General features: G+C 38.3%; 1 long non-coding RNA gene across 1 annotated transcript; it reads right to left on the reverse strand.

The window, feature by feature from the left end:
• Window positions 1–815: 815 nt before the first annotated feature.
• LOC144300869 (uncharacterized) lies at window positions 816–11201 on the reverse strand. The gene is made up of 3 exons (XR_013367617.1): window positions 11087–11201; window positions 2922–3010; window positions 816–963 (listed from the first exon to the last, which is right to left on the reverse strand). It is a non-coding gene; the product is annotated as an uncharacterized LOC144300869 (long non-coding RNA).
• Between the last annotated feature and the right edge of the window lie 392 nt (window positions 11202–11593).

An 11593-nucleotide genomic window follows, 5' to 3' on the forward strand; every position in this document is an offset into this window, starting at 1 on the left:
GTCAGTGTGCATGAGCCCGCTGAGTGACAAAAAGGGGAGGGCAAGATGGCAGACACAGGACTCTACAGGAAGACAGATGGGACTTGTTTGGCAGTGGTCAAATTTAAATCCTCAGGGAGAAGAGCTGTCTAAAGAGGATTTTAGGGAAGGTTTTCTGTGTGATGTGCTTTCTAAAGCCTGTGCTATCTCTCCCAGATCATTTATGATAAAGAGCTGGATTCTTTCTCATGGTTTGGAGGAATACACAAATGTTCCTTTTGTGGAGATATCATGTGCCGTGGTGGTGTTCTTTTTTCCCCTTCCCTCCCCTTCCCTTCCCTTCCCTTCCCTTCCCTTCCCTTCCCTTCCCTTCCCTTCCCTTCCCTTCCCTTCCCTTCCCTCCCCTTCCCTTTTCCTTCGCAGTTTCATACAGAATAACTAATTTTTTTTAAACAGTTTTGAGAAAAAAGTCGTGAGAGTTGGAAGTGAGTGCTATAACTGAGATCCCTTCTAGTACAAGTCTCAGGCTTTTGGAAGCCCAGACACTGGGAAACCATTGTTTCAAGCTCCAGCTCTGCACCTTATTGATCTGCATTTTTGGACAAATCATCCTTCATTTGTTAAGCAAGACATTATACTAATGGCCCTTATATTGTCACTATAAGGGTCAAATCATACAATATATGAGCAACTGTATTTTAAACTACTCAGTGATTACAACTTAATTGATTCTTATAATTCATTCAAATGTCTGTTCTTAAATCCCCTAATTTAAAGCAATTTGCAGAACACATATTTGGAAAGAGCCACTGTGATTGTAATATTTTATTCCAGCTTGAATGAGTCTATGCGTACACAGGAGCGCCGGGCTTCTCTGCTCTGCCTGGGCTCTCTGCGCTGCTGGTGTGTCACAATGATCAATGCAAGGAGGAGGGCGCACGGATCCTGGTGTGCAGGCAGGGAGCTGTGCCAGAGCCATCTGCTCTGAGAAGTCAGAGGCCACAGACAGAGAAATGTGGTTTTAATTTTTTGAGCTAAGAAGTTTCATAAAATAATTTTCTCCATTTTTTTGATGTGATGCCTCAAAGAAAATAATAATAAAACAAAACTGGAGGAGGGAAGGTTATCTGCCAAATAACATTTTCCCTCTTCTTTCTGCTTCTATTCCTAGAAAAGAGAAATTGAAAACTGCAGGGAAGTGTTGGCAGTATACCAGACTTTCTTGTTTTGTTCCCAATCACTGTGACGAGCAAATTTTTAAAAAATTTTTTCAATTTTTAAAAATTTTTTGGAGCATGACAGACTAATGCCCCCCACCTCACTGCTGTCTTTAGACAATGAAGAAAAGTAATGATGGTGACATTTATTGGGTGCTTAACGCATGTGGACACCATGCAAAACCAGAAAGAACACAATTAATTCTGCAACAATGCTCTGGGGATGGCATTAAGTGAGGACACCCAGCTCTGATGTGTAAGTGGGAGCAAGCCAAGAAAGGAATGATGCCTCTCTCCCTCCTGGGCATACCTTTGGAAGCATGATATTGCCTTTCTGATTTGGAAACTACCAAACAAGTTTAAATCTTCATATTGGAAATTTGAAATGCTCATCACAGAAGCATGGAAACCTGGAACTGGAAGCCTCAGGGAAGCCCTTGGGTCCTTCTCGCATACTCCCATCGCCCTGGCATTTGGGAATATTTGGGAACATGGAGCTACTGCAAATAACAAAAACTCATCTGAATGTCTTGTTTTCAAAGAAGAAAAATAAGGTTTTGCTGAAGATCCAGTAATATCCCTCTCTTCAACGTTATCACTCTTCCCGGTTTCTTTCTTTCTTTTTTTTTTTTTGAAAAAATCTCTTCCTGGTTTCTGAAGGAATGACATGGGAAGTGAAAGTGTCTTGCTGAGGAGAGGATTTATTAATGGTCCAAACTCAACTGAAACAGGTCAGGGAGAGCCACCCTCCCCTTTGCAAGGAGAGCTGCCAGGGGCTGAGCTGCCTGCCGCACCAGCTGCGCTTGTAATTTATCAGGCTGACTTGCAGAAAGGGATGGTTCACAGCGTTGCACTGGGGAAAGCCGTCCCGAAGGGTTACCTTACAAGCTCTCTCCAGGAATCTCCATTCACCAATGTGTGAGGGATGTTCTCTGCCTTCTCCCCAAAGTGCACCTGACCAGTGCTCCTAGGAGCTAAGTACTGCCTGGCAGTGCCCCTCTCCCCTGCTTGGGTCTCTGCTCCTGACACCAGCTCTGTGTGAGCTTTCCAAGAGTCAGTTGCTTTTTCCCCATGCTTATCTGTGCCAGTTGCACTCGTGGTGTTAATTATAGGATTTAGCATTATGTAAATGACTAGAGTGTGGAAGTGATGAAGTATGATGTGTGAAAAAGCTTGTTTTTGTGAAAATGATCATATTTATCAAATCTAAAACACTATTGATTTTAGGGCAAGTCACTATCTTCTGTCTCATTTAGAAAGACCAAAATACCAACAACCAAGCCACAATACATCATTGATTTGAAGACTATTCCTTTTTTTTTAAAGTAAAATATGAAGGAAAAGTGTATGTTAGAATTGGTAAACATGGTGAGTTAAATAATTTGGAAAAACTCTATGAAAAAGAGACAATTGTGGGATGCAAAATGAATATACGGTTGACTATTTACATGCACTGTGATCCAGTAACTAAACCTCTAGGCGTATATGGAAGATGAATTCTTATGTAGATACTATGAGGAAACACATACAAGAATATTTATAGTAGCAACTGGAACCAACCCAATGTCCATAAGTAGAAAAAAGGATGAACACAATGTGTCATATTCACAGAATGGAGTATTATATACGATCTTAAGAATATAATATTAAATGAAAAAGTGACTGCCAAAATTGTTTACAGAATTCTTATAAAGTTAAAATTAATTAAAACAAAAATTTACTCACATGTTTTGGAAGATATCTTGATGTAACAGAACCAAGTAAATAGTAAGTGAGACAAGAAGAATATAATTTCCAGGGCGATCGTGAACTTGCTTTGGAGGAAGCAGGGAGACATGAAAAGGGAATAAAATAGGGCTAGACATAGGTTAAATTCAAAGTTCTTGCTCTTTCTAAAGTGGGGTTAATTCCTAGGTGTATTACATAACAAAATAATTGAAGAACTGACTGCCTAAATGAAAATCATGTATTAATCAATTATGACACTGCTATGAACCAGATATTATCCAATCCTGTGCAACTGGGGTCCAATGAAAAGAATCCATTTGTAAGCTAAATGGACTTGTAAGTGCTAATATTAGAAAATTATAGTAAAAAATGTATGTTGTTACTAATTTATAAAGTTTTTTAAAAACATATTTTGGATACAAACCCTTTGTCAGCTGTATATATTATGTGTTGCTAAGACCTCCTAAAGTTTTCCCTTAATGAACACAATGTCTTAAACTTTAATACAAATTGATGTATCACTTGCTATCTTTTGTAGGATGGTATTTGTGTCCTTTTTTAAAAAAAAAGTTTTCTTTACACCAGTTTCTTGAAGACATATCATTATATTTTCCTGTAACTTTATTGTTTTATATTTTATTTAGATCCCAAATCCATCTGGAATTTATTTTGTGTTTGGTAAAAGGAGTGACCTGTTGCCACTAATTTTTACCCACAGACATCCTATGGACCCAGCACCTTTTCCTGGAAAGGGTATTGTTTCCTCCAAGGAACTGTACTATCACCTGTTATAAATATACATGAGCTGGATTTGGACTCTCTGTTCCATTCAACTCTTCAATTTGTCGACCTTTGACCCAATAACAAATTTATATCTCATGTGATCTTTGATAGTAAAGTTCTCCCACTTCACTTCTCCTTTTCAAGATTGTGAGTATTCCAGAATTTTTGCATTTCTGTGTGAATTTTAGGATCAGCTTGTCAGTTTACCCTCACCCCTTTAAAAAAAAAAAACCCTTCTGTGATTTTGATTGGGATCTCATTGAATAGACATATTAGACATATGAATTTGGGGGAAATTGAGACATCTTGTCAATAGTACTTCAATGATACAGAATATATAGTTCATTCATTTAAATCTTCTTTAGTTTCTTTAGAACATTTTTAGTTTTGGGATGCCTGGGTGGCTCAGTGGTTGAGCGTCTGCCTTTGGCTCAGGGCATGATCCTGGGGTCCTGGGATCGAGTACCGCATCGGGCTCCCTGCGAGGAGCCTGTTTCTCCCTCTGCCTATGTCTCTGACTCTCTCTGTGTGTCTCTCATGAAGAAACAAATAAAATCTTTTTTAAAAATAACATTTTTAGTTTTAGTGTAGAAGTCCTATGCAGTCTTCATTAGATTTGTTTTTATTTTTTTTGATGTGAATTTTCTAAATTTAATTTGGTACTATTTTTTTAATAAATTAATTTTTTATTGGTGTTCAATTTACCAACATACAGAATAACACCCAGTGCTCATCCCGTCAAGTGTCCCCCTCAGTGCCCGTCACCCATTCACCCCCCCCCCCGCCCTCCTCCCCTCCCACCACCCCTAGTTCGTTTCCCAGAGTTAGGAGTCTTTATGTTCTGTCTTAATTTGGTACTATTTTGTGATCAAAGTACAAAGAGTTCATTTTTGTAAACTAACCTTATCTCCAAGGATCTTACTAAATTCATTTACTAATGCTAATAGTTTCTCTCCAAATTCTCTTGAATTTTCTAGGTAAACAGCATCATATTGTCTGCAAATAATAAAAGCTTTGTTTCTTCTTTTCCTATGCTTATAATTTTTATTTCTTTTTCTTGTTTCATTGCACTGCCTCCAGGACAATGCAGAATAAGAGTGGTGTAGCGGGTACCTCTCTCTTATTCCTAATGTGGGACTAAGTTTTCTAATATTTTTCTGAGTATATCACCTGGGGATTTTTATTTTATTTTAATTTTTAAAAAATATTTTTATTTATTCGAGAGAGAGAGAGAGAGAGAGAGAGAGAGAGGCAGAGACACAGGCAGAGGGAGAAGCAGGCTCCATGCCGGGAGCCTGATGTGGGACTGGATCCCACGTCTCCAGGACCACACCTTGGGCTGAAGGTGGCGCTAAACTGCTGAGCCACCCAGACTGGGGATTTTTAGATGTATTATCATATTAAGTAAATTTTCAAAGATCTCTGACTTGCTAGGGACTTTTATCACTAACTGACATTAAATTTTGACAAATGCCTTTTCTGCAACTATCAAGGTGATCATATAATTTTCTACTTTTTCTGTTAGAGTGATTACTTGATTGATTACTCTTGATCGATTTTATAATGAGAAACTAAGCTTATATACTCAAAATAGCTCACTTAGTCATAGGGTATTACAATTTTTACATATTGTTGGATTTTTTTACTTGCTAATTTAATGAGAGTGATCAGTCTGAGGTTTTCTTAAGAATGTCCTTGTCTAGTTTCAGAATCAATATTATGCTGACCTCATAAAAAGAGTTAGGATGTATTCCCTGCTGTTCCCTTCCTTCTCTGTCTTGTGGAAGAGTTCTGTGCAAGATTGGGATGTTTCTTCCTTCAGTGTCTGGAGGAATTCGTTAATGAAACTAGGATTTTCTTTGTGAAAATATGGATTCAATTTTATGTATATCAAAATACTCAGATTATCTCTAAGGCATCTATAATAATGCTCCCTTTTTATTCTGCACATTGTTTGTTTTTCTCTCTTTTTAGATCTGTTAGTTTTGCAAAGTTTAATCAGTTTCGTTAATCTTAAATAGCTTTTCGTTTTCTTGTTTCTTTTTTCCTGCAGTGTGCTTCTTTTCAATTTCATTGATGTTTGCTCTTATGTTCTCTTTTCCTAGAGTTTCCTAGAGTTTGCCTTAACTCTTTCTTGTTTTTTGAAATAGATTGTTAAATAATTGATTTTCAGCCTTTTTTCTTTTCTAAAATAAGCATTTACTGCTTTAAATTTCTCTATAAGCGGGATCCCTGGGTGGCGCAGCGGTTTAGCGCCTGCCGTTGGCCCAGAGCGCGATCCTGGAGACCGGGAATCGAATCCCGCGTCGGGCTCCCTGCATGGAGCCTGCTTCTCCCTCTGCCTCTCTCTCTCTCTCTCTCTGTGACTATCATGAATAAATAAATAAAATCTTTAAAAAAAATAAAAAAAATAAATTTCTCTATAAGCATTGTTTATCTTCTTCCCACAAATTTTGGTAAGTTGCCTTTTATAACTTAGTTTAAAACATTTTGTAATTTCCATTTTGATTTTTATTTTAGATCCATAGACTATTTAGAAGCATACTAACTTCCACACAGTTGCAGTATTTGTAGTTATCTCTCTATTATAATTTCTAGCTTAATTCCATGGTGATTGGAAAACTGAATAATTTCATTTTTTATCAGCTCACATAGCCATTATAGAGTGGATAGCCACATAAAATGTAGCCCTCCTTAGTTCCATAGTGTTAGTTCTGCCTATAAATTTGTATATAATGTTCACCCCTATCTTGTTGTCAATTTCTATCCACATATATTGAATATTGCTAACTCCTCGATGTCTTCATTTGCATCTTCCTAATGACTAATGATGTTGAACCTATTTTCACATGTTTATCTGCCATCTATGTATCTTCTTCGGTAAGGCATCTATTCAGTATTTTTGTCCATTTCTCATTTGAGTTGTTTGTTTTCTTATTGTTGAATTTTAAAAGTTATTTCTATATTTTGAATACTAGTCTTTTATAACATATGTGTTTTACAATTGTTTTTCCAAGATGTGGTAGATTTTTTGATCTATTAACAGTTTCTTTGACAGAACAGGAGTTTTTCATTTTAATTAAGTCCAGCTAATCAATTTTTTTCCTCCACCAATTATGCTTTTTATATCAAATCTAAAAACTCAACACCAAACAAAGGTCACCTCATTTTCTCCCATGTTAATTCTAGAAATTTTATAATTTTGCATTTTACATTTAGGTCTGTGATTCATTTTGAGTTAATTTGTGAAAGATATGATGTTTTTATCTAGGTTCACATTTTGCTCATGGATATCCAATTGTCCAAATCACATGTTGTAAAAGCCATCCTTTCCCCCATGGGATTGCCTTTGCTCCCTGGTAAAAGTTTGATTATATTTGCATGGGTCTATTTCTGGGTTTTCTATTCTGTTCTACTGACCAATATATCTATTCTTTCACTAATCCTGTGCTACTTTGATGACAGTCTTTATGGTAACTCTTGAATCAGATGGTGTCAATCTTCCTACTTTCCTCTCCCCCTCCCTCACCACCCTGCTCTCCCTCTTCTTCCTCCACCCTTGTCCTCCACCTCCTCCTTCTTCAGTATAGTGTTGGCTGTCTCAGGTACTTTACCTTTCCATATAAAACTTTAGAATCAGCTTATCAACATCTACAAAGTAGCTTGCTGGGATTTTAATTTGGATTGCAATTTTTTTTTAAGACAGCAATATGTCCATTTTATTTTTTTCTTTATTATTTTTAAATTTAAATTCAATTTGCCAACATATAGTGCAATTTTTTAAAAAAATTATTTATTTATTTGACAGAGGCAGAGGGAGAGAACATGAACCAGGGGGAGAGACAGGGCGGGGGGGGAGGCAGAGGGAGAGGCAGAGGAAGAAGCAGACTCCCCACTGAACAGGGAGCTCCCCATACAGGAGTCAATCCAGGAACTCTGAGATCATGACCTGAGCAGAAGGCAGACACTACCGACTGAGCCACCTACGTGCCCCAAGATTGCAATTAATCCATATTACAAATTGGGAACTATTGGTACCTTAATAATATCAAGTCTTCCAATCCATGAACATTAAATATTTCTTCATTTATTTAGATCTTTTATTTCTCTCATCAGGAGGTGATTGTCTGCTAATCTCAAAAGTTTTTTCCTATCTGGAATTTTAGCTTATATTATTGTTTTCCTTCATAGCTCTCTGACAGTTTTCTAATATTATCTGTTATAGGTTACCTGTTTTGTTTTGGTTTTTTTCTACTTGTTGCAACTGCAGTGTTGAGCAACCCAAAGCAGATAACTAATAACTTTTTTATGCTTTGGGGATTTATATTTTTGTTAAAAATATGTAAGCAACTGTGTACATATTTGTCTTTTCCTTTCTTCAATATATAATAATATACTGTATATGTTTATTATTTTGCACACTTAATTACTGGAGATCATTTTTCAGCATTGTATATAAACATTTCTCATTCCATTTTAGAAGTGGATGTACCATAGTTTATTCACTGGATTATTTCCTGTCTTTTGCTGTGATAAAGAGTGCAACATTAAAAACCTGTTTAAATGTGTATTTTTAATTTTCCTTGGACCAAAGGATCATTATTCGGGGAGTTTTCTGTGTAAATTTTGAAAAAAAAATTAAATCTATTTTATACATTTGTATTGTATACAATCATACATTTTTCAGTTCTTTGCAATATGTAAAAATATTTTTACAGCCAAGCTATGGTTAATTTTCATGAATTTTTCCTATGTACTTGAAAATTTGGGATATTGTCTATTCAGAGACTATGATAAAGCAACAAATTCTAATTCCATTGATTAGGTCATCTCTTTTTAAATGTTTTGTCCATTTTATCTGTCTTGAAGTGACAAAATAAGTTAAAATATTTTATTAGTTGTCTGATTCTATTTCTCTTGCATATCCTGGAATTTCTGTTTTAGAGACATTGCTACTATGTTGCTGTGTTCAAGAATATTAATAACTGTTAAATACTCATTGTGAATTATAAGGTCAACACAAAATATTCTGTTATTTCTTTTAATATTTTCCATGTGAATTTTACTTCATCAGTAATCAGGATTGTGACTCCTGCTTTCTTTTTCTTTGCCTTGCCTGATATATCTCAGCCTGTCATTTGTTGTTGCTGCTGTTGTTTTTAATACTCCAGAATCTTTTTGTTTTAGGTATAGCTTCTGTATGCAACATAATATTGGATCTAGTTCTGTTAGCCAATCTAAAAATATTTTTATTTTTAATGCTATACCAATTTACATTTGTAAAGGATGTATGTGTCATATTTATTTCATGAATCATACTGTTTGATTGTGTCTTTTGTTATGTATAATATATATTCTTTCTTGCTCTCTCTCCCTCTTATTCTCTGCACCCCCCACCACCAACTTCCATACTTCCTTCCTTCTACTCTTGCTCTCACTCTCTTTGTTTTTTAATTGGCTTTAGTTTTCTTCTTTTTTCAGCCTGAACCTTCAGGATTGATCATCAGCCTTTTTTTTTTTTTTTTTTAAATCACCAGTATTCCCAAGATTCTCAACTACAGTTCCATTAATGAACCTACCCAGTATAATTTCTATCCTGGATCAGTCCCACTACTTGTCTTACACTAGGGCCGTAGGCCATGGTTAGACTGGAAATTCCATGAGAGACATACATATCTGTCCATTTATCTTCAGTAACAAGCACGAAGCTGGACATATCGTGGATATTCAACAAATATCTGTTGAGTGACTGAGACAATTTCAAAACCGTAGACCATGAAGACATGGTCTCCATTCTAGACAGTGCCTCACACCTGTAATTTTTTTTATTTTTTAAATTTATTTTTGATATATTTCTTCTCTTGTTTCTCTCAGTAGTTATTTCAAACTTTCAGTTTTAAATTAAATCTCTTACCAACCTCTCATTCTCAAGCAAGCTTATTTATTCATTATTTTATTTATTAACTGAATATATCAGGTACCCAGAACTATGTTTGGCATTGGGGGCCCAATGGTGGGCTAAAGTGGACGTGATTCAAGTCCTTATGGGGCTTGGAGTTGGACAGGGGGACAAATTTTAATGAAATGTTTAGGTGAATATAGCAATTATTTTAACTGCTCTGAGGGAGAGGGACTTGGTGCCACTGAGACCAATAATCAAGTAAGTTGACTTAGGTAGGACATTCCAGAAGACTTCCTATAGAGTATCACTTAAATTGAGCTCCAACAGGTATGTTGGAATGAAATAGGGGGAGGCAAGTGAGTAGCAGATAACATTCTGCCCAAGCCATAGAGCACTTTCAAAGCCCAGAGGACTTTCTTCCCTGCCTCATGCCTACATGGACTAATACATAGTCAGAGGAGGCTAGCATCTCAATTTCTCATTTCCTTGGTCTACCCATTAGTCTCTTGTGACCTTCTTAGTTAAGAGTCTGTTCTGGGAAATGGGATGTCTTTGTCTCACCTGGTCCCCATCCCCCCAACTTCACTACCCCTTTCCCCCAAACATTTAGGTTACCTAAACGCATTGACTCTGGATCTCCTCAGGCCTCAGTTTTCCTACTTATCATGTGAGGGAGTTGAAACCGAGGGAGCTCAAGCGCTGTCCACAGTCCCAGAGCAGCTTCTGCTAGGAGCTCTGTCAGCTGGCCATGCACACAGCAGCTTGCAGAGAAGGGACACACTATGGCCTCGGGGTGGGCCAGCCATCATATCCCCTTGCCCTCTGTCTAGGGCTCTCCTCTGTGTCTACATTCCTGAAGCCCCTCGTGGTACCTCCTTCTTTTCTAGAAATGCAGGATGAATCAGGTGTTGACAGAAAGCTGCCCCATATTGCCCTCTTGGGGAGTGGGAAGTGAAGGAAGACCCCTGGGTAAAGCTTACACCAAATAGAGGGACTGGCTGGAGACACACTGAAGGATTCAAACAGGGGAAGAGGTCAAGAGATTCTCCCCCAGGGGGCCTATTGAAAGCACATCCAGGGCTGGCCTGTCCCTCAGGTTCCAGGCTCTTTACCATCAATCCCCTGGTTGAAATAGCCTAGTACAAGTTAAAACAAACAACACTATGACCAGGTATTGTTAGCCTGCCACAAAAGCAAAGGAGCTACTGCTCTTTGTTAATTGATTCCAGGAATCGAATGCTACACGCTCTTACCCTGAAGACTTAGGACCGAGGTCACAGGCAATGAGGGCGGTGCTTTCTTTTTGGTACTGTGTGGTTTCCACTTAGAGGGAAAGTTCCTGAGTGTTCCAGGCTCTTCTCTGCCAGGTCCCTTTTTACATTATCACAACCCCCCCCACCCCCGCCCTCCATGGATGGCATGTCCCAGCCCAGGGCGCCCACCCCTTCCCTTCTCCACACTGACCCGTGCTTCTTACCTCGGCTCCTACTCCCTCTCTCAGCTGCCTTCTTACACCTCTCTCCTCAGGCCTATGGGTGCCTCCAGCCTTCTCAGCCCTCATCTCTCTAAATCTTCCCTTCCTCCCTTTCATCCCTGCTGTACCGTGTTCATCCTGCAAGCAGGAGACCTATCATTTTATATAGTGGTGCATTGTTTGCTCATCTGTAACCCCCCCCCCCCCCCCCCCCCCCCCCCCCCCCCCCGCCACCATGCTTGGAGCTTGACAAATGCGGGAATCACACCCTATCTTTTTCCCAGAATTTATGCAGTACCCAGCACACAGTGGTCATTGATGAATATTTGCTGAATTGGATTATTCTTGCTCAATGCTGCAGCCTGGGAAGTGGTTCCCTTAACACAGAGATAGTGCTGGAAAAAAAAATCAGCTGCCAGGCCTGTCCCCCTCAGCCACAGGTTCTTTCTTATGACCTGCCCTGGCTGCCATGGTTGCATAGCCCACAGCTCTGGGCCCAGCTCCTTGCTA

The sequence above is a fragment of the Canis aureus genome, chromosome 29, assembly GCF_053574225.1.
Source record: "Canis aureus isolate CA01 chromosome 29, VMU_Caureus_v.1.0, whole genome shotgun sequence".
Classification (NCBI taxonomy): domain Eukaryota; kingdom Metazoa; phylum Chordata; class Mammalia; order Carnivora; family Canidae; genus Canis; species Canis aureus.